This window comes from Myiozetetes cayanensis, unplaced genomic scaffold (genome assembly GCF_022539395.1).
Source record: "Myiozetetes cayanensis isolate MyiCay16 unplaced genomic scaffold, myiCay2020 scf13, whole genome shotgun sequence".
In the NCBI taxonomy this organism is placed as follows: Eukaryota; Metazoa; Chordata; class Aves; order Passeriformes; family Tyrannidae; genus Myiozetetes; species Myiozetetes cayanensis.
The window spans coordinates 6,948,599-6,970,066 of NW_026086937.1; the positions used below are offsets into that span (position 1 = coordinate 6,948,599).

Genomic DNA, 21,468 nt, shown 5'->3' on the forward strand with positions numbered 1-21,468 from the left:
CATTTAACAACTATTTTAAGTCGTGTGTCTACAGCATCAGAGAAATTGAGAATACAGTTCATAGAAGGACAGTGTGTGGCTATTGCTGCCCAGGAACTAGACCTGTTCAGGAAAGGTGAAGGTCATGGACTGTGTAATACCACTCTAGGTAGAAGAGGATGCATCCAGCATCTTTCTCTTTCCTCCTTGTCCCAGATCTGTAATATACATGTAAGGAAAGCAAAATGATTCTTGGAATACTGGCAACCTCAGCACTGCACAGATTTACACTCTGTAAATATTGACAAATGAACCAGAGAAGAATTAAAATCTTGGAGAACTAAGGCAAATATAGCTGTATAGCATGTATATAATGGATTTTTTTTTCCTTCAGAATTAACAACTGTTAATGGGAATTAAGAGACAAGATAGAGCATCCTGGTTTATATTCAGTAGCATAAATGAGTAAAAATGACTTATGTAGTTCTCTTACATGCTTATGATTGTCTCAGGGCTTTAATGAATGTCTTCCCTTTGCTGATGTCCTCCAAAATTATCTCACAGGATTGAGTTAGTGTAGGATTTTGTCTCCATCATGATGCTCCAGAACCTGATGTTTTAAAAGAAATTAAGACTCTGGTCCTCTTCTGGAATGTTTCTGCTGTCAAAGTATTGGGGAAAAATCCAGACTGTAAGAAAGAACCCTTACCCAGTGTTTGGCTGGGAAAGTGGCTCCAGGCTAGTGGCTTGTGCTGTTCATTTTCACCCCTGTAAATGTGCTGATGTTTGGTGATACAGATGGTAATAAGTACCAGTTAAGTGGTGAGAGAAACAGGGGAGCAACACGTTTTAATAGCGTGACCCTGGTGGAACTAAAGATGTACTGATCCAGTGAGGTGCATGTAAAGTGGGTTACTGTGGTAAATCATAACCATCTCTGCCTTGCTCTTTCTTTATTGCCTCTTTCCTCACCTTTGATCTATGACTAACTGACTACCTTTGAGTATCTCTGCTCTACTGTAACTACTCTGCCTCACAAACCCTTTTGTGGAGCAAATTTACTTCAGCAGTGCGTGCACAATATGTGTCTTTTAGATTTCTCATCAGAGCCATATCTTGTGCCATTAGGAATAAACTTTGCTGGCTTGCTTTTAATTTGAAATTTGATTTCAAGTTAAAAAAAAGAAAAAAGCAGAAAAAAAAAGCAGTCATGCTGTGACATGTGAACAGAGCAGAAGCTATGGACTGGGAAAAATATCCTCTGACTAGAAAAGATCTTTGAGGAGAGAAAATAAATTCCCTATGGAAAGATCAAAGCATATGAAGTTAATGGATTATGACAAGGTAAAAAAATACCTGGAGAAAATAGTAGGTTCAAACATAAAAGAGGGAAATAGGAAAGAGTGTGTTTTTTGTTGGAGATAGTTAGATGACTAGCTAACTACTTGAGATTACATGTTGTAGCTAAAGGGCTATTAGTGGGAATAGGGATTTTTTCCTCATGTCTAGTGCATCCTCCACTTATGTGGTGTCAAGGTAGCCTTGGAGTTGCAGTCCTGAATTCCTGCTCTATTGCAGTGCTCTGTGCTGGGGACTACAGCCTAATGCACCCTGTACTGCAAACAGACCCTCTCAGACTGACACAAGACTGATGTAATTGTAATAACCCTTAAAGTCACTTTAATAGTCCGAGTAGGTCCTGCTAGGATCAAAAATATATGGGGTTTATCACAGAAAAAAAAGGGCAGGAACCCATCTGGTGAGCTGGGAATTGTTCATGGGTGCAGAGCTCTAGACAAACTTTTGTTCAGGTTACTGTTACCAAAGACCACCTGCTATAGGTATCTGTGTGCCTCCTGCACTGCTGCAGCATTTGATGCCTCACAATCATACAGAAACAGAGAACTAAAGCTGAGGTACAAAGACCCCCAAAGATCTCCCTCTCAGTGACATGCACATCAGTGGGGATCAGAAGTTTGAAACCCCTCTCAGGAAGCTGGGATCAGGTGACTCTGTCCAAGGCTATGCTGGGCTTCTGTGGCAGCCCTTCACTTCTCCCATCTGGACACCCATCCTTCCTTGGGGCTCACCACAAAGGAAGAGTCCCAAGGGAATTGTGCCAGTGCTTTACATGCACGAGGAGGTTCACTTGCCCTAACTACAAAGTAAGTAGTGGATCTACTGAGGGGCTCAGCCACACATCTGTAGAAGTGGCTCCTCACCCCTCTGGTTTATTTCTCTGTATATTTGAGCAGCTGACTCTCCACAAACCTGCTGATTGTTTCCTGGATGGACACTGATGTCTACATTGAGAGAGAACCTGATGTCTGTGCCTTTCCTTCTTAGCAACACCTGCTTGCCCTCTGTCTTGGGTCAGTTCCTCACTTGCCTTTTCACAGTTTTAAAGAAACAACCTGTCCCTCTTGTCTTTCTGCCTGCAGAAGTTTGTTTTGATAAAGGCAGTAGATCTGTATAGTGATAAGAAAGAAGCTTGCCTGTGTGGGTGTATTAGTGATCTGATGGAGAGCTGAGCAATACTGGAGTTTTTATAGTGCTTTGCCTGTCACTGTGTGCTGTGAGAGTGGTGTTATTACCAGATGGGGCAAGAGAGGGATTAAGGCCCTGGTAAATCCTTGTCTCCCAACCCTCTCTCCTCACTAATGTGCTTTGTATGTGCTCCTGTGCTGTTCCAAGAAGTGGCTAAACTGATGGGGGATCTATGTTGCTTCCAGATGACAGGCAACTTCAAATTAAATATAGTTCACTTAATTAAAAATAAAATTGTAAACCCTTCTTTTTGTTAGACAGTTTCACTTTAAACTAGAATTTTTTTCTTCTTGTTTTAAAGCAACTGCAAGAGCAGTAGTCTCTCTTGACTGTCCCTATGACAAGAAGGAATTATATAAAGGAATAGATTCCAGTGGTTGCATAGTCCAGAAGGAATGGAGCAACATGAGTACAAAATTCAGTTATTCATAGCAAAGCATTACTATCTTCTATTCTCTTAAGGTCTTGTGTAGTTCAGTATAGTATAGACCAAAAACCAAAAAGTTATGGGAAGCAGGTGCTGCAATTTGATCAGAAATGTTATTATTCTGGAAATGAGAGGATAAGAGACCTTGAGCTAAATATTTGACATTCAGAACTGTAGATAGTAGGATGCCAACAAAATTTCAGTGGAGTAACTGGAGAGCTGCCACTGGGTGACTTAGGCAGTATGTCAAGAACTGTTATAGTGTTGAGGCCTTTGCCAGCTCTCAGTGTGAGCCCATGATGTTCCCACCTTTTCTTTGAGAATGGGTCTGTTTTAGTCCTTTCTGTGTCATGAGAAAATTGTGCACTTTATGTCTGGCACCACTGTGGGTTTTTTGGGTTGGGTTTTTTGTTTGTTATTTTTAAGCATCCCATCTTAGTTCAGCAGCTAAGTTTATATACCAGTCTTAAAACTTCAGTTTTCAACCTTTACTTTATCATGTTCCACTTGTACAAAGCAGCAATCCCAGTGGTGCCTTTTGGCACTTGCTGTTCATGCCAGGCCCAGAGCTACTGACCTGCTCTGTGCAGTGAAAAGGAGTTGTGCTCCCAAAGGTCATTCCTGGGTACAAAAGTGCAGTGATTCCTTCTCTTCCATCTCTTTCTGTTTCACAAAGCTGTGTATGGCTTTCCTTTTGTATATTGTCAATGGTACCATCAATCATTTCCATCTCAGTGCTGAGGTGTGCAAGATGACAGCACAGAAGACATTGCTGCAGTAGGGTACTCCTGTGAGGTGATGCTGGCAGCACATGCAATTGGCCACATTGATTTCTTCTCTTTTCATAGCTGGGAAGAAAACATATGGAATTAGTGAGCAACAGAACCTCAGTTTTCATTTGAGAAAGGAAATAGAGAATGATTCATTCTAAAACCATACGCTCCAAAGGAGGAAGATTTGAATTATTAACAGCAGATCTAAACATGATGGGTGCTGACACCTTCATCTCTTTTATTTTTACTGCCATGGGTTTTCTTCACATGCAGTGAGAGAATTTACACTACAGGAACTGTTAATGGTTTCACGCTTCCTAGCCATTTTTAGCTGCCTAATTTATGGAAAGCCATTACTAGGTGAGTCACTGCTTTCACAGGATTAATGTGGCTGAGATAGAGCTTTGGGTGTTCCTTTAATTTCCGTATTTGCTTGAAAGGAACATCAAATCCACATTAAAACTCTTAGTGTTTGGTATAACAGTAGAGTTCAGTCTCTGTTCTACTTGATCATGTACAAATATCACAAGAGATGCTCCATGTCCCTGTAAGGTAACAGGCTAAACAAACAAGAGAGACATTTATCTGCATTCTAAATACTATGAGTTGGGGTGTCTCATTGTTCAGAATTTGTGCCCAATTGGATGGAAGTTAAATATTTCCAAGGATTGCAAACAGAAACAATACTGGGAATCTCACTGCAAATCTCACTATAAAAAAACTTATTGCAGAAGCACATTTAATCTCTTGTTGATCTTAGGAGGTTTTGCTTGGACATTCACAGGTTAAAAAATATAACATCCAAGCCTGAGGGTCAGTGTTTGCCCCCTAAAGATAAATTAACCATGGGATGAAATACATTTTGGGCTGTCTTTTTTGTGTAACAGGAGGAAATGCAGTGTGTAAAATACTCAAGCACTGACTAAGGTGTAGATTTCATAGCCAATATTCTTTGTAATAAATAACTACGAAATATTTATTCACTTCCAAGAACAAACTCCAAAAGGCAATACCTGATAAAATTTAAAGGAAATTTTGATTTGAATTTTTAAGCTAATTTACTCTTCTATAAATCTGTAAAGTTATCACAAAATTACTTATTATGAGCCTTTCCCTGAATTAGAAGCCCTTAAACATCTATATAGGTGTTTTCTGGTACAGGTTTTCTGTACAGGTGTCCCTCCAGAGGCTGGTTGTTTCATTTCTGTGTAGGTTTCTTAGGTAAGATCCCACATCTCGCTGCACAGCACATAACAGGTGACATAACTTTCCACCTTTGGTTTACTTGTGCCTTGCTGGGACGTCTGTTGTGTGTGTGAGTCAGTATGGACCTGTGGCTGGGTTATCTTTGAACTGCTGTCCTAAAGAAATTATCATTTTTGGGTGCTATCTGCAGGGAATAATCAATGAACCATCACTAGTTCTCACTCTTTGTTTTCCATGGGAGAGTTAGTGGGGCATGAAACTGGAGAAAAGATGTTACAAGTAATTTATTGCTCAGGGTTCTTTATCTTTCCCCAGTTTCTTTTTTCCACACCAGTTACTCTGACTTAAGAAATTAAAAAGCTCTTCATAATACTGCTTGAAGATTGGTATGTTTGCTGTATAAATTCTTAGGCAGATCTTCAACTGCTACAAAGGGAAGTGACTCGGAAGCCACAGCCTTTTTTTTTTTTTCAGTTAAAAATCTCTTGTATATGAGCTATCCACTTTTATTTTTCCCCTAGGAATTTTAAAATGCTTGAAACATTCTAAAAACAAAAGGAAAAATATACAGTAGTAACTGATATGCATAAGGTTGGGAGACAGTAAGTTACCAGTGGCTCGTTAAATGCTGTTACAGAAACTAAATATAGATTGCTTTTAATCAATTGTTGTATGTCCATGTCTTCATGTGTACCCCCAAGTGTACACTTTTGAAAGAGGTGTTAGAAAATAAATTCCAAATTACCCTTGAAATCTGTCATCAAACTGAACACAAGAGAATCTACTTGCCTACATTACTTCTTAACAATAAACATTCTTCAGCTACTGTTTTAAAATGCGAGTCTGTGGTGGAGATGGAAGACCATTTGCACTGACTTTTACAAGAAGATTCAAAGTACTGTGAGTATATAGAATTGGACTGTTCCATTGTGCTCTTCTCAGTAGGATTTTTCTTAATGGGAATATGTTTGGACTACATATTATTATTTACTGGCCATACATCTGGATTTTCAGGCAAGTATTTTTAATTTTCTTCTGAACTGAAATCAATATGAACGTTTGTGGTGGCTGCTTTTATTTGTACTTTCAAAACACTCCACATTTTTCATGTTGTTAATTCATTCATGGCAGTTGAGTGATTGAATGCAGAAAAAAGAAGAAAAGCATCAGCATTGTTGGAAAGCTGAATGATTGCCTGCATGAATGCCTGCATGAATGATTTCTTATACTACTTCTACATAAAATGAACTGTGTCCTCCATGGAGAGCCACTGACATGAGTGAGGCATAACACTGAATAACAGCAACACACCCAGAAAGAGGTGTCTACATGCAAGGCTTTTAAATGGTGCTGGCTTTGGCCTCTCCAAGGAAATACAGTTTGTGTGATTGCCTTTTTTCTATTCTGTTAAACTTGATAGAGTGGTGAAGACCTCATAGATGGAAAATTCCTAAAAGCTGGGGGAGATCAGCCAGGTGGAGATGAGGCCCCACTTATTGCTGCCAGCTGAGGAGAAGTCAGTGGGAGAAGCTGAGGAGGTTTTTGTTGTTGCAGTTGGCTGTACACAGGGATGGTTGGGACCTCCCCACACTGACTCTTCTGACACTCACTGGAAGGAGAAAGGGTGGGGAAGAGCAAGTGGATGTGACAGGAACCAGAAGTGTTACAGGTTAGCAAGCCTTGCAAGACGGTAAGGGAGGTAAGCTGGAGGTATTTTGGTGACTGGGGAGGGATGGAGCAATTTTGGATATGAAATCAGGTCTTATTGGCTTAGTTCCTCATGGGACACTTCATAATACAGTACTGCAAAGGTTGCTTTTTGCTGACAATTTTAATACCACAAGCCAGGGAATAAATGGAGTAGTTCTGAATTTTGCTGATGTTTTAGACCAGTAGAAGGATTAAGGCTCAGTATCAACAAAAACTGTTTAGGGACTCTAACCATAAAAAAGCGCAGAAATTGTATACAAAGTGAAGAACTATGATAATATACCATGAGCGTTTGTTCTACAAATAAATAAGCCAGTAGACTGAATATTTGTCCTGCTTTGAAGCATTTCATTTCCAAGCAAACTAACATACAAATTATAAAGATAAAGCCATTACTAATACAGTTCTTTTAGCACCCTTACTGAAATCTTTGTTTCATTCTGTAGCACAGACAAATTTGTGAGTCCAGTGCAAAATGAATCAAGCAAAAATATTCTTTCCTTTTGGGCATTGATTGTTGTCTCCAGTCCCACCAGAGGACACCTAAAGCTGTAAAACGGAGCTATACTCTACTATTAAAAGCCCCTTATACATTGTCTGATACACTGAGGAGCTGTGACAGTAATATTTTACTATAATTGCTTTCTTAAGATGAAGACAGAGCCCTGAAGTTGCTGTCGTTTTTGCTGTGTTAGTTAAACCACATACGTGTGATTCAGACATATCCTCTGACAGAATGCCTTGAATTTGCAAGATTAGAAAGCTCTTCAGATTAAATGCAACTCATCAAGGCATTTCTCACAAGTAAAATACCTGTGTCAAATTAGCCCCTTTTCCTTTACAATGATAGGAGAGTAATCTTACTGAATTCAAGCAAAATCTCTGAGCTACCTGCACATCAGGTGGGTAGTTATATAATGTCTGTAATTAGTTCCAAATGTAAAACTCCATGTGCAAAACTGAAAGTTGAGTTGTTCTTTCAAAAAAACAAACAAAACCCCACGAAACAAGCCCCTCCCAACCACCCTCCCCAGACCAAACCAACCAAGAAAAAGAAAACCAATACAAAGTGGTACTGCATACTTCTGAAAAAGAGGCTTTTTCACAAAATTAGGCCCTTCAAATCTATTGAATCTCATTAAATGTTAGTCAGAATCTTAGTAAGGAAAAAATGCTTAGCAGAAAGTGTTAGAGGGTTCTTTATTGTTGTGGTATTGTTTAGGAAGGTTGTTTATAGAAGTAAGGTATTGCCATAAAGCATAGTTATGTGGTGTCAGGACATCAATAACCACTTACAGACTGTTCTCTCATGCTGGTTTGAAGCTCCTCACCGAAGCACTGCTCTTAATCCACATATGCACTGATGGTGCATTACATCTAATGGCTGCTGGTAAGCATGATGAATGCAACACAATGGCTGCAACCAGTAAGAACTTGCATTTATTTTTAAAAAGTTGTGGTACTATGCAGTAACTCAGATGTCCTGGTATTTGTGAGGCCCTAATTCTGCTGAAAATTTACTGGAGGGAAGCTGTGAATTTGGTAGAACTTCACCCAAAGAAGATTATAGCAGAATGCAAGAGTGGAGTAAAAAACCAGACAGGTGCTCTGTAAGATGGATCAACTTTGTTTCACCACATTTACTCCCCTGTGTGAGCACAAAGTAAAAAATAAACTTGCTGTAGCCATGGATGAGTGTTAGTGAGGCTGTGATAATTACTGGTTCATTATTGGAAGCTGAATGCTGCTCTTTCAACTCTTAAAAGATTTGAGACTCTCTGTTAGTATTTAGTGACTATATAAACAGTATAGGAGGATAACAAAACCTTGAAAATTAGCAATGCTCCAGGAGGTGAGATTGTTAACAAAATTATTTCTTCTGCAAATTAAAGATTATATTTCATTTACAGGCGTAACTTGGATATAGCAGTGTGGAGAGATTACCATAATCACCAAACATATACTTTTTCTGAATTTGATTTAGCAGTCATTGATCAAAAAACAAATTAATTCAGGTAGAAATTGGTTTTTTTTCAAATGAACTGCAGCTTGAAACACACACTAAGGCCAAAATGTCATTAAGTGACTTATTGTGTTGTGTAGCTATACTGTTTCATAGTTTAGTTTCTTAAACCATTACAAATTTTTTGAATCATATCACAGATTGGTTTGTTGATGTTCCAGTTTTTTATTTGAAATTTAGCCTTCATTTAACCATTTAAATTGATAACCTACTAATCTTAGACCAGGATGTTTTTGTTTTCAGGACACTGGAGAATAATCTGATGTCAGGTATCTCTTGCTGAGCCCTGATGGTCATGTACACTCATGTATACACATTTGTGGAATTACTTCATGCTCTTAAATAGAATAACAAAGTCTTGTGTTAGTAACTTTTATAATTTTGAAGGGCATCAATACTCACAGTTTATTATTTCTTTAACTTTTTGATTTGGAATTGCCTGTGAGAAGTCTGAGCATCTAACAGGGTTTATTTTTAAAAATGTGAAAGTAATCTCAGAACTGCTATTCAGTGTATTACCAGCTGATAGTTGTTTTTAGTTGAAATCGGGAAAAATGGAAATGTGGTCTGTTTGTTTAGGCTGTATTAATTCTGTAATTTTTTCTTCCATTTGAATTCTGTAATCAGGCTTCAAAATCTGTTTTCCCAATAACACTGTAGTTTGTCTTTCTGATAAGACTTGTCTCAGCTCATTTAAATATTCAAAGACAGCACGTACTGCAAATTTGAATATTTTTATGAGTATATTTTAAAATTATTTTTATCAAGTTAGTGCTAATTAAGACTAGGAAACTGAATCAACCCAGTTATAAAGAGAATAGGCAATGAACAGGTTAAAATGTACTTTGTGAAAGGTCTCATAGACACTTCTCCAGAGCAGGTTTGGTTTGTACCAAACTCTAGGAAGGAAAACACTTCTGTTCATTTCTGTACTCAATTTCTCTGGGGATATTCAGCCACTCTAGGACTTTATGGATAACCTGAAGAGCTTCCTTCTAAGGTTTCATGCAGGCATCAAGATTCTTCATATTCACAAGTCACAACCCAGCTCTTTTGTAGGCACTGTGGTGTCTCAGCTGATTCGTGACTGAGGGGTCTATGCTGCAGATAAGCTTTGGGCAGTCCTCATTAGGGGCCCTACCACTAAGTCCTGCAAAGCATACAGTGAGGATTAATGCTCTGTCTGGTGCCCTAGGAGTTTTTCCTGAGTTAACAGTGATAAATGAACCATCAAAATGGCTGATACAAATACTGCTGCGGAAAGAATCGGACAAGGCTGAGGCACACAAACCTGTATCAGATCTGAAGTAGAAGTGAATCCTCCCTGGAGATAAGGGAGTGGTCCAGATAAACTCCTGAGTCCTTTGTCAGATAAATTTTCTCTTTTCCATTATTCTGTTAAAGGGGAAAAAAAAAAAAAAGAAAACTAAAACCTCAGTCAGAAGGAAGCCTGGTTTTGAGATACACTCCCAGTTATGTCAAAATCTCTTGCTTACATTGGGAACTGACTGACCTTGTGTGGTTCCCAAAGTTTTTTACTATCAGTCCAAAGCACAAGAATCTCATATTACCATCTAAATAAAATCTAATTTAATTAATTAACTTTAAGGGAATACCCTATTGGTGTGGAATACTTAGTGCCACATGTCACCTTTACATCTAACATACAGCAGTGTTCTTTGTAGGCTCAGATATCTGCCTGTGAGAGTTATAAGGCATGACTTACAATTATATCTTCTTAAAACACTTACAATATATTAAGTTTTGCTGCATTCAATGACCACTTTGGTTTTCTGGAAGCACAATGGCTCTGGGCTGTGCATTGTCAGGTCACTAATCTCCATCCTGCACTCAGCCCATCAGCCATATGAGAATGACTCATTCTCTGCAAACATCCTGTTGCTTAGGAGCTGTTTGTAATGTGAAAGAGAGTTGGGAAAGTAGTGGTGAGGTAAGAGGAAAAGGGCTGGGAGGCAGAGTGCTCCTGGCTGCCTAAAAGGAACTTGTGAATGAGGGCATTATTTGACCATCTAACTGGGGAGCAATTTTTGTGTTTCCTCACAGGTCCAAGGCACATGAATTTACATGTTCTGCTGCTCCCTATTGTCAGCAGTATCTAGGAAAGTTACTCATGTGTGGGCCTTTATTGTGTGCATTTATTTACCTAACACCGTGGTACCACTTTCTCTTTTAAAATACCACTTGGTTACCAAGGGAACTGGTTACAGCCCTGCACACTTTCCCTCTGCTTGGCATGTGTGCCATGCACAAGGTTCCCAGTAGTGTTCCAGGAACTGGATGTCTGAGCCTGTAGTGCCAAGACTGCGTCACAGCGCTGCACCAGCCTGATGGTTCAAATGCAAAAGGACACGGGAGCTAAAAGGACTTGTAATAAAAAAGTAATAGCTCTATCAGTGCATTGAATCTTGCTATAGGTAGGCTCAATTTATTGTGGACTGGTGGATTTAATTCCCAATATTTAGTTGAGGCAGCTGTAGAAAGTTATTTAGCTTTTTTATGGAAACAAAATGCATGAATAACATTTGCTTCCAACCTCAAGTTAGAATCTGAATTGTAATAGCAGGAGGTAACACTTTGCCCTTCAAGGGATGTAAAACAGATGGAAGGACTGAGAGAGCTGGAAGAGTAGCTTTGAGGGCAAGGAATGCTATGGGAATGCTTCAGTGATCTGACTTCTCTTTTGTTTATATAAACTGGACTTCATGGGTGATTGTAAATGGGTTGCTTTGTCTCAACTAAGATTGTCACCTGTCCTTCTCACTTGAATAACATATGGACAGTTCAAATTTTTATTCTTTGACTTTTAAAGCACAACAGGTTTAAATCTCAAACATTTCTTCTCGATCCAAATGACTTTTTGATTTCAAAAAAGGACATGAGGATCTAGTGGTTACTTCTAAAGTATTGTAAAAAAAATTAACTTCCGAGTTTCAGATGAATGTTAAGCAAAATAGCAATACTCAGCAGACAAGGAGGAGACAGTTTCCATTTATCTGGAGAACCCCAAGGGCTGCTTATGGTGGTGCAACTCACAACAGATCTTCAGCAAAGTGTTTAAGCATTTCCACAAACAGCAAAAGGCACTCTCCTGAGTGTAACAAGACTAAAAGATAGAACCAGGATAAACTGGTCTTTACTGAATTATTAGATGCTTATGTATTTAGTTGGGGTGAAAAAAAAGCAAAATTCAAGTTCAGTTTCTGGACTGTAGCATTTTGCAAATATACAGGTGTGCACAACATTGATTTAAATACCTCAAATAAATTAGAAAATCAGATGCCACAGCATTGATCCCCAGAGTATACCTGTGAGCTTCTAAAATCACACCAAGGATTCTGGAATTGTGATCTAAACATAGGTCTTTGTGTAAAGCAAAGATGGTCATTCAGAAATGTCAGTTTTCAGAGAAGGACAGAGGGTAAGATAAAGGTGGGAGAATAGCCTAAGGAGAAGCTACAAGGCTCTTTGTGATCCCATGAGGATAGGGAGTTTAGGAGAGATGATGGTGATGATATAGACAAATCTTACTTTACACATTTATGTGATTTTCTGTTAGTATTTAATGAATTTACATCACTTTGCCAAGTGATTTATTTGGCAGAATCGTCTCAAAGGTCTTCTTTAAAAGGTCTTTAAAACTCTGGTTTTGTTGTATTCAAAATGTTCTGGGGTTTTATTTTTTTTTCATTCAATGAGAACTTGAAATGAGAAGTTTCCCTTTATTGCTTTAATGCATTTGATTGGTTAAATGGAATCTGGTTTCATTAATTGATGGATGTTGAAACTGGGGAGAAAATACATTGTGTGTGAATCATAACACTGTGGGAAGGTGGAGCACCAGTGATAAGGATACAGTCACTTGTATATGGGAGCTGTGTTTCATGGAAACTCTTCCAGAACTGAATAGGACATTTAGTGAGAAATAAGGATGAAAGTTTGGCTTTCTCTACAGGTAATTTTGCTGTTCTCTAACACTTGCACTGCTGTTTAAGTAATGAATAGGTGGGATAAAATATTCACTGTAGTTCTCTTGGCCAAGTAGTTAGAGAAAATTTAAGCTTAATAAGCCTCCTGATAATTAAGCTCTAATATAAGTAAAGATGGTAAATATCCTATAAAGTTTAGTTGTGATGAAACAGCCACTGACTAGCAGTGGCATATATATATAGCAAGGCTACAAAAATGTTGCACTGCTGATGGAAATGTGACTTTCAGCTGTTTTGTTTTTACTGTGTCTTCTTTTTAAAAAAGAATAGTAAAAAACAAGAGCATGTTAATAGTTGATTTCCTCCTAAGTACAACAAGAGTGCTGGGAAATAATTTACAGGAAAGCCCTCAAGCCTCCTAGGTTTTAATTTGAGTCTTTTAAAAGACAGGCACAGAAAACATCCTTGACCCCAAAAATATTACTTAAAAGCACGGAAAGCATATCAACCTTAGCATTCTTTTGAGAGTCTTCACTGCTTCTCTGTATCAGAGGTAACTTTTAACTGACTACAACCAGCAACAGATTATAGCAGTTTCTTCTACACCAGCACATGAGTCAGTGAGTAGGGGATGGCTGAGTCAAACTCTACCCTGATCTTTCCCTCCCACTCCCTGCCCAGCTGCTGCCTGTTTACACCTTAGGGTATATCCCATGAAACTGGAAGCCTACACAGAAAATTAGAAATAGTGGATGCTCTTACTCCTGTGCATGAGAAACACAGGCCACGTCTGACCGTAACGCACCACATCAGCATGAACGTCCAGTACAGCTGCTCCTGTTCAGGGACTTCACTTAAGGCTGACCATTTCCACTCAACTCTGTCCTTAGGGATTGCTCTGGAGGTTGGAAAGAGAGGTTTGTGAGTCTGGAATATCTGGCAAACCAGGATGTTTAACATCACTGGGCTTGTTCAAATGTACTCTGGTTTTAGAGTTCTGAGTTTTGGAAACATTTCTCTAGCAACATGTCTGGTATTTGTCTCTTTGCCCTACAGTTTGTCTTTAAGACATATTGTATTTCTTCTTTATCTTCCAAGAAGAGGGAAATGGTAGCAGTGATACTGACTACACCTTCAGTGTATTTATTCTTCTATTCTTGTTTCAGATGTATCTCACTAAGGCACTGGGTACAACTTTGTTCTGTTAGGCTTCCTCTCTCCCACAGCCTCGTACACTTTGGTGATTTCTGCTTTAATCCAGTGTTGTGTGTGCAATCAGTTTTCTCTTCCTAATTTCAGATTGGTAACTTAGTGCAAGAAAAATAAAGGTGGTGTGTTACCGAGGGTTTGATTTCCCTGCTGAATCTCCTCTTTGTTTGTTTTGGTTTGTTAGGTGTTTGTCATTCTTGGGTTGTTTTTTGTGTGTATGTATTCTTATGCCCAGTAAAACTAAACTAAAACTTTAGTTTATAAACTAAAACTCCTTTAATAAAGTTTTGTAGGGAGGAAAATGCAACTCTTCTTGTGCTGGTCAGTCTTTGTGATATTTTTCCAGGTGTGTAAGCTCAGTGTGCAAAACAGAGCTTTGGTAACTGGAGAAAGGTTGCTACCAATGCACCTTGCGAAGTCAAGAGCTCTCAGGGATGCAGCAGAGATGGACTCATCAGCTCAGATGGACTGCATTAAGATTAAAACACATAGGTCTAATGGAGCATGAGGAACTCCTGTAAGAGAAAATTCTGGTATTTATTTTGTAGCAGTATGCCCATTTACCTATACTAGGTTTAATCTGTATGGAACTGACTTGAAATGGTAACCTTGTGAGACCAAATCAGATCACAGAACTGATCTTCGTGGCAGTTTTATTGCCTTTAGCCCACATTATAACCTGGATACTCAAGGTTAACATTGAAAAGCATAAACAAATTAAAAAGGAAAAAAAGAAAGCAGCTTGTTTTCTTTCAGGTAATGAAAAGAAATGACTAAAAGAGCCTTAAACCTGCCAATTATAATAGAAGGTGCAGTCAATACTACCTAGGAACTAGGGATAACACTTCCTTTTAAAAATTGACTTTTAGTGTAATACAATACAATGTTTTAGTATTTTTCTGTGTAGACATTTCACTGAAGATATTTTTAAGTTATTAACTATTATGCATATTTCACATAAAGGATTTTCCACATTTTTTACTAAACTAATTTCTATCTGAAAGCAGCATAATAATGTAAATTATGAATTGAAACAAACAAAATTTAGAAACCAATAAATTACATTTGGTTCTTTTTACAATATGATGTTAATGTCAACGTAAATATTAAAAGATTTTTTATTATTACTTACACCTGTATTTGCTTTCATTCTCTAATTGAAAAAAAAACCCCTCAATTTAGTGTAAAGATTACAGTTAGTTTCAAATCAGCAAATAATGAGAATCAACCCCTTTTAGGGTGTATGTAGATTTGCAGTCCTTGTAGCTGTGAAAAAATATCTGTAATTTGATGTGAGATTACACAGATCTGTAGCTAATCCAATGCAGAGGTTGGTCAGGGGCAAAGTCCCCTGTGATCTGGCAGTAGGTGAGCAGAGGTCTCACGAGGTGCTGTGGGGCTGCCCCACGAGTGAAGCAGCTCCAGTGGGTGCTCTGCCCCCTGGGAAGAGATGGGGAACTCTCTTCACTGCTTTTGGAGAGGCAAGTGCTATGATGTAAAAATTAACCCCCATATCACGGTGTGTTAGAGCTGAGATTTGGTCAGTCTGGGTCAACACAGTTCCTAAGTGCAGTTAAAGTAGCAGACTGAACTCTTAAGTGGGGCAGGTGGGTTACAGGTTATAATGGTGACTGACTGCTTGGCTGTCTTCCTCACTGATTCCATACCACTTTGTTAAACCTTCCTTTGTCCAGTTAAATGTGAAGATGAGGCTGGTCACCCAGGATCTCAAGGCTTGGCAGAACTGGTTTGTGTGTGCAGGTGGTTTTTTGAATCAGTGATCACTTAACAGTGGGGTACGTTAGATCCTTGGCTTCTGTAATGGAGCTATGAGGTTTTAATTTGTGAATATAAAATGTGAACACTGACACCCTGAGTCATCTAACCCTTAATCATCTTTCAAGCAAATCTATGGACTACTCTGCAAAACATGAGCAGTGGTTAACACATGAAGCAAGATCCCTGCACTGAGCTGACTTTATCTTAAGCCACAGACTTTGCAAAAGATGTCAGCAAGGGGAAAGAAGGATCAAAAAAAATCTGCAGTGTTGGTATTTCAGAAAAGGAATCCTGCCTTGTGTTACTTTTCTGACTACTTGAGTCTCCACAACTGGTTGTTCTGAAGGCTAAATTTTAGAGAAAATATGGAAATAATGTAACTCTTTCTAGAAAATTCTTATGTTTGTCAGAAAAATAATCTGGCTGGACTAATTGGCCTGATTCAGAATTCAGGTGTTTGTGGTTTTGTAAGCAATATTCATTTGGCTTGAATAGAAGATACTGGAGAAGGTAAATCAATTAGGCATTACTAACTTAACAAATGTTGATCAAACTAAAGATGATGTCTTAAGGTTCCTCTCTTCTTCCTTTGTGTGCATATTTAGCACACCAGATGGTTAATGCAGTCATAATAAACTGGTGGGAATATTTAATTAAATGTGTTCCCAGGACATTAAATGTAGAGTATTATTCTTTGGCTGGCAATCAGAGTAAATATTTGGTAATAAGGGAGAGTCCTTGTAGAATATTGTTGGTAGTACGTGAAAATCACATTTGGGAACAGAAATGTGTTCCAAGCAGAACTTTCTCCACAAAATTAAGACACCTCAAATGCTAATTCCTTTTATACGTGGGGTTTTTTCCTACCACCAATTCACTATTACTCACTGCTACCCAATTATTACAAATAGCATGAGAAATCATTTGAAATTTGATATTCATAGAATGGAATGAGTCTAAGTTTAAGTCTGTAGCCATTTACTTGTCAATAGTCACATTTTTACTGAACACTGAAGTGCTCAGATAGAACACTGAAAAGCACAGCTAAGAACAACATCTCTGTTCAAGCAGTTATGCTTCCCTTGTAGTGAAGGAAGCCCGTTTGCTCTTTTTGGGAGCCAATTCTGCTCCCTCTGTGAGATCTGACAGCTGAAAACATCTTTCTGTAGTCTGAAAATTCCCCCAGCCCCATTTTGCAAATGTCCACTAGCCCAGCAGTGATACTTCCTTGTCAATGAGCTAATTATCTTCTCAGCCTAACCAGTTTTACAATATCATGGCTTTCTTTACTCCTATTGAACAGCTTTTTTTTATTCCCATGTGAAAGTGAGATGAGTAGAATGAAAACAAGGATAGACTCAGCCTATTAAAATAGGCTAGTTAATAACTGACGGGAGGAAGATGAGCTAGAAACCTGAAATACCTACAATTAAGTGGGCAACTGAACTAAAAAGCACATTCTCCTACTGAGCGCATCTATCTCAGAACTGGGAGGTCATGCTCTCTAGCTAGGGTTGTCTTTTGAAAAGTCCTCTCACCTTACAGGCAGAGAACATCATTATCTACTTGTAAGAAGGATGAGAACCAAATTCTGAAGCAAATTTATTTTAAGCGGGTGTTAGAAGTTTCCCTAAACCTTTCCTGACAGAATTAGTGTGCTGTTTGAAAGAGTAACAGGACCTGCCATTTGACAATATCCCATTTCACTATGGGAAACCCAAAGAATTTGGTAAGAGGTGCTGGGATGAATAGCTAAGGTCTCTTGATTTCAAGACAAAACATGACTGTCCACACACAACTGTGATAGGCATGTGCTACTAGTTAAGCACTCAAGTCTGGAAGGCCCAGGATCTTATGTTTAAGTAGCAAAGGTATCAATTTCTTTGAGAGATGGCATGTGAGGAGGCTAGCACAGAATTCTACCCTGCCCTTTGCAGTTAGACTGGATTTGGGTAGAACTGTGACAAACCTCATGTAGCCAAATTGATTGTTAAGAAAGGTTTTTTGCTCGTGTTGGCTAAACTGAGCTACTACAGAAATAAAACCCCATGGGTAGAATCAGATTAACAGAAAACTGGGAACTAGCAAATTCTTCCAGAACGCAGAATTATCAGGAAAAGTCCCCCTTTGCAAATTATCAGTGGGAAAATAGGTTTAGCTGTTACTGCATAGGAATAAACAAAGCAAGTTCAGAACTAACAGCAAACCCCAGGGCTACAGAGCTCTTTTATTTCCTTGGAGATCCTCCCTGCCTCAAAGCTTTCCGCTGCATCTCAGTTCACAGATGAACACCCTCGGCACCAGGGACGATGGGGGAGAAAGGTTTGTTTCTACAGCTACTCTTACATCCAGGATCTCCACTGACATCCTTAGTCACTAAAAAAATGTATGAATTTGCATTTGTAGCTAATTTAAATAATTGTTTTAGAGTTAAATCTCAAGAGTACAAAGCTATGGAAGTGTTCTGATTTATTTTACAGTTAAACAGGGGCTTTTTGGTGTATTTTTCAAATTCCTTTGAAACCACAGACTGTCAAACTCCACTTACACAGTGAAGCCTAAATGAGTTAGATGCCTTTTGAAGGGGTCCACATGGAAGAATGGTGTCTTAAATATACATAAGTTGCAACAGTAAATATTTACTACATAAATATGATACGTGAACAGTAAAAAAAAAAAAGAGGAAGACAAGCAGTAAAATGTTGTTTTATTTGAACAACAGTGAAAGGGTTTGAGGAAAGAGGAATCACACTGGGGTTCATAGAAAATTGCCTCCTTCATTTCACTTTTTGTAGGGATCATTAGTCAAATCTGCTGCTGCATTGATGCACATGCACTGCCCCTCCCCTGAGCTTTGCCAGCTGACACCAGCTAGAGCTGTCTGATGTAATTCTCACTTTCCTCATGCTATAAGCTTCAGCTGTGTTTCTCACTGTCTAAGTCTGAGGGGTAGAAAATAACTCTTGCTATCAGAAATAGGTTGTGAGCTTTCTCTCAAGTCAGTAGTTGAAGAGGAGAGGAGCAGAAGGATGGCAATGAAAAGGGCTGGGCTGCTTTGCCACAGGCTTTCTGTGCCACTGAGCAAGTCACTTAATCTCCCTGTACCTGTTTCCCAGCCATATGAGGGATAATAGCTTTTCCTTAGCTTACTGCAGCGCTGTTAGGATAAAGACTTTGAAGGGATTAGGTCCTGTAGCTGGAGGCTTTAAAAAGCACTTTGGATAAAAGAAGATGCTGAAAGCAGCCATGGGGGTCCCAATGTAAACTGTACCTAAGCCACAGTGGTGTCCTGGCATCCTCCTGGTGTTCGCATCGTGCATCTCCCTTCCCCAGCCTGACTAAGAAAATAATTTCTCCTGTGTTGCTCACACATGTGAACAAAAATGAAAGTATGTGTCAGGCAGTTTCCCAAAATATTAGATACACAATCGTCCTTAATGTTCTTTCAGCCAGTGCTGAAATGCAAAACAGTAACACTGGATATCTCCACTTGTATCTTAATTAGAGTTGAAGCTCCCTTTAACTGTCAGAGCTAAGTAGTAAATTGATTCCAGAATATCCAGGTGAGATGACAAATCTCTTAGTCACGATTTTGACCTACTAGTTTCAGGCCCAGCTAGAAGAACTGAGGATGTCTGACTCAGCTGAGACCATTTTGCTGAATCACTAGGATAGTCCCTCAGCGTTTCTGAGGGTGCTGCAAAGATACGTAGGTCCAGCACCTGCTTTCAGTCAGATGGCTCCTGTGCTAACTGAGGCAAAATATGGCATTGTGGGGACTGAGGGTGTCACTAATGTTATACAAAGAACAGCCCAGCTGCCCAGGCTCTGGGCAAGTGGTGCAGTTGTCCTGCAGCAAGTGTACTTGGCACTCTCCCAGAGTTTACTCCAGTGTTCTGACGTTGCAGAGTGGTTGCCATTTAAGACTATTTGCTAGGGATTTATACTCTTTTTCACCAACAATAATAGAATTTTGTTCCCCTTTCAAAATTAATTTGACCTGTTCTCGGGAATGAAGATTCTCAAAATCAATTTTTTTCCTTTTCCTAACAATAAAATACAGAGGTCTGATGACTTAGGGGCCCAGTGATGGAGCTTTTATATAGATTTTGCATTCTTTTGTAGGTCCCCAAAATCATGCCAGACTATGAAAAATTATATTTTAAAGTTGTGATGCTTAATGTATTTCAAAAGGAAGCTTCTCCAACATAGTGCTAATGTTTTGTATAAATTTCTTTCAGTAATGCTTCTGAGAAATTATAAGCTGATACAACATGATACAGAGGCAATAACAGAAGAACTACGTAAATGTAGGAAGAATTATGCAAATGCAGGTTGGAATTTCATTCTAGAATTTTTGTACTAAGGTATCACAGAGAATGTCTGTGCTTTCAAGTGATGTAGATCTTCAGTTCCTTTCTTTACTAGAAAACTTATGTTCAAAGCCAGACTCTTAATGTATGCTAGTGTGGGACTGGAGCCACATTGGCACACTCTTCTGGGGAGTGAGTGTTCTGCTCATTGCTCTGACCCACAGGGCAGTGAGTGAGGCAGCTGCTGTTACTGTGTAAGGAGAGCACAACTCCAGAGACACAAGGTTTGGAAAGCACAGCTCTGCACTGCAGGCAGCACGCAGCTCTGGTTACTCTTGAATTAGATTTTATGTATTTAATTAAGATGGGTATGTTAATTACAAGCTTGCTGTGCCTTAGCATAAAGATTGTCATCTCTCTTTGCTAGTTACAGTAACTCCTGCTGGATGATCAGGGCAGCTGTAAAAACACACTGGTTTTCCCATCCGTTCCTCCTTTATGCAGGAAATGCCCCAGGAAATGCAATTGAAACCAAGTTAGATGGCAGCAAGGATGCTGGAAGAGAACAAACTAGGAAGTGTCTACTGTATGCCAAACCATTTTAAGGACAGATTGGTAGGGGAAAAAAAAAGATGACAGTTACTGGGCAGGAAAGGTACATGGAAGAACTTTGGAGTTACCTCCTAGCTCTGACCAAGAACACCTTTGCCTTTATAAGCTATGCTTACAGCAAACACGTGGCAGGGAAAAACACTTCTCACCTCTTCTGTAGTCTCTAGGATGCCAACAGTGCACAGCTCAAGAGAGGAGCTCTCTTAACTTTTGTAGTAGTGTAAAAATTCTGCTTGTTTTGATTGGGAAAATGCCTGTTTACATCCTTAACTGCAAAGTTTTACAATTTCAATTTTAGCTCTGTTGTTGTACCAGAAACTCCCTTTGAAGTTGTGGATGCTCCAGGGAAATCTTGTTTTGCACTGTGTGAGATACAGATTATAGTCAGAATCTGATCCTTTGTGACAACTCAGAATAAATCCTGTTGGGATGCTGGCCCATGGCCATCAGTGGAATGATTCCATGGCAGGTGGCAGCAGCATCTGGTTTTTATGTTTTTAATAGGTTAGTCCTCAAATGATGAGCAAGTAGTGGACGGCTCCATTTCTTTTCTTTCAACTGAAGCTTGATAAGGACATTCTCACTCCCAGTTAAAAAGTGAAGTGTAAGTTACAGCAGAGCTGCAGGTCTGCAAACAGCTGCTCCATCTCTGGGAGCCTCTGAGGGTCAGTGTTACCCACAGGGATCTCAGACCCTCAGGTGATGCTGGCAAACTGAATTTTGTGGCTTAAAGTACCTTTGGGGAAGTACTGTAGTGCCCCTCAGCCCTTTGACAGTGTATTAATGAGGCCATAATTCCAGCAGCATTAATCAGACCCCAGGAATGATTCACAGAGAAACACTGTGTTCTCTCAGTCTGTCACTATGGGAAGGCATTGGTAATGTATGAGTGGGATTGGTGATGCTTTTCAGTTCACATGCTTAGGGATTTCCTCTGCAGCTT

At 39.1% G+C, this 21,468-nt stretch overlaps 1 protein-coding gene across 1 annotated transcript in view; it reads left to right on the forward strand.

Moving 5' to 3' along the window:
* Nucleotides 1-21,468, forward strand: part of LOC126636231 (vesicle-associated membrane protein 2-like) — a 51,220-nt gene that overhangs the window by 12,089 nt on the left and 17,663 nt on the right. The gene's annotated exons all lie outside the window — the stretch shown is intronic.